Source organism: Chiloscyllium plagiosum, unplaced genomic scaffold (assembly GCF_004010195.1).
Source record: "Chiloscyllium plagiosum isolate BGI_BamShark_2017 unplaced genomic scaffold, ASM401019v2 scaf_10671, whole genome shotgun sequence".
NCBI lineage: Eukaryota > Metazoa > Chordata > Chondrichthyes > Orectolobiformes > Hemiscylliidae > Chiloscyllium > Chiloscyllium plagiosum.
In genome coordinates, this window is record NW_025212550.1 from 1,853 (window position 1) to 3,950 (window position 2,098).

General features: G+C 44.6%; 1 protein-coding gene across 1 annotated transcript in view; it reads left to right on the forward strand.

The window, feature by feature from the left end:
- Positions 1–2,098, forward strand: part of LOC122547413 (cathepsin J-like) — a gene marked incomplete at its 5' end in the record, with an annotated part of 11,186 nt that overhangs the window by 898 nt on the left and 8,190 nt on the right. The window lies entirely within an intron of this gene.

Here is a 2,098-nt window from a genome sequence, read left to right on the forward strand (position 1 = left end):
CACTTAGCAAGGACTATGCAGTTGGACGTTTTCTTTATTTCTCCATTTCTTTCTCCTTTATATTGTATTGTTGTGATTTTAAATGTGTTTTGAGATGGTGCTGCAGCGTGGCAACACGATACAACACATTTCACAGTATGTGCAAAGAATATGCACCTGACAGTAAATAACTCAGATGAAAATCCTTAGGTGCTTTACAAAAGCACGGACTTTTTCCAACATCCATGGAATGCAGCGCTTTTCAAATGGGAACTGCCATGCTGGATCCGTGTCAATCCTTCCTGAGAGTCTGCCCTCAGGTTTCTGAAAGTGTCACTGCACAAGCAGCATTAAAGAGGCTGAGAGAATATAATCTTTCAGCACTCCCAATCATCTCAACCTTATATTGGAATGCTCTCCTACATCTTGACACAACACCTCGTACCCTCAGCCAATGTGTCTGAGGAGTTAAGAGTACTTCCATTTCTGTGAATTAATGATCACCATTTACAGAGTTCAAAGATGTGGTGGTTAGGGGGATTGTCTATGTTAAACTAACCATAGTGCGCAGGGAATTATAGGTTAGGTGTCTAAGCCATGGGAGACGCAGGGTTACAGGGATAAGGTAGGGCCGAATGGGCACTTTCTACATTCTGGGGTTTCTCTGATATTGTGAGTTAGCATGTGGATGTGACGTTCAGCTGAATCAACGGAACATTGAGCATGTTCTGTCCTTCAGACGGGTATGTGCACCATCCACTATAACAGTTCACACCCTAACACAGCGAAGGACAGATCTGAAGAGTCAGGAATAAAGGTAACTATTTTTAGTCTGTCTGCTTCTCCCCTATGCCCCATCGGGCTGGTCAGTCACTCTAATATAAGTTGCAATTTTACATGAAAAGAAACAACTTACGTTTGGAGTGTGAGCTATAAGAAGTTATAAACGTTTGATGAGAAATCTTACAATTATGTGCTCATGTCGGTGGTAGGTCTGTGTGTAAATATGGTCCTTTGTTCAGAGAGGTGTTTACTCTTTAGGAATGTCATTTACCGTGCAACTTGCTGGGTAGACATTTGGCATGTTGTGGTGTAATTAAGAAACTTGGCTTGAATCTATACTCAGGAGACCTTTTTTGCGTAAGTTGCTTTACGGTTGATGCTGTTCCTCCAGAAGCCGTTGTTGTCTTTCTACGCGTAACAATTGCCCCGAGTATTGGATTTGATTGGGATCAGCCTCTTGCGTGCAAATCCCAGCTCCTTGTCTCAATGTCACACAGTTTCACCCTGTTCTTCAGTTCATTCTTCAAGTCCTTACCCCAGCTCTTCCACACTCTCATGTCTGGACTCATTGTAGATGACTTGTGCGTTATTATCCAGGACAGCTGTTGCTTTTGTTTTGGGTTTGTGTCAACACTGCTTAATTGTTCCTGTGGTAATCTGAGGCCTCAGGTAACGCAGACTTTAAGTTCATTGTCTGCCCACGTACTCTCCTCTCCAAAATCCAGCGTTTCATTGGCCAAAGAAACAACTGAATGAAAGAAACACTCTCGTCATGTGACAGGCGTACATGATCTGGTGACTGGGCATCTCTCTAAACTAAACCTATTCTCTGGCTATGTTTTATGGAGCTGATGGCCTCTCACTCACTGGCTGGCGAGTCAACATTAACAGAGTCCCTCTTTTCATGAAGCCCCAGTGTACGTATTGTCACTCGGGCACTGAGCTGGACAAGAGAAGGGCTTTGCACAAATGACAGCGCCAAGGAGTGGTCATTACCAGCCAGAGGCCAGTGCCCCTGCTCAACAGGAAGGCAGTAACATTCAGTACAACAACCTGAGGGCTGGTATTGATCGTGGGTAACAGACCAACAGTAAGTGATTGAGTGAGAGGAAGGGAGGTGACGATCACAACACAGCTTTGTGTAGGGTGTGTTTGGCTGGGGTGGGGTGTGGTGCAGTGAGGTCAGATAACAGCAGGTGTACCCTTCCTCAACTGGTACTTGATATTTCCCGACCCCTAAATCTACGAGCAATGCTGAACACATTTGCATGTCGTTGTCCTCTCATGTTGAGCACCTCACTCACCCCTGAATGAATTATATTGGCATTGGGATCAG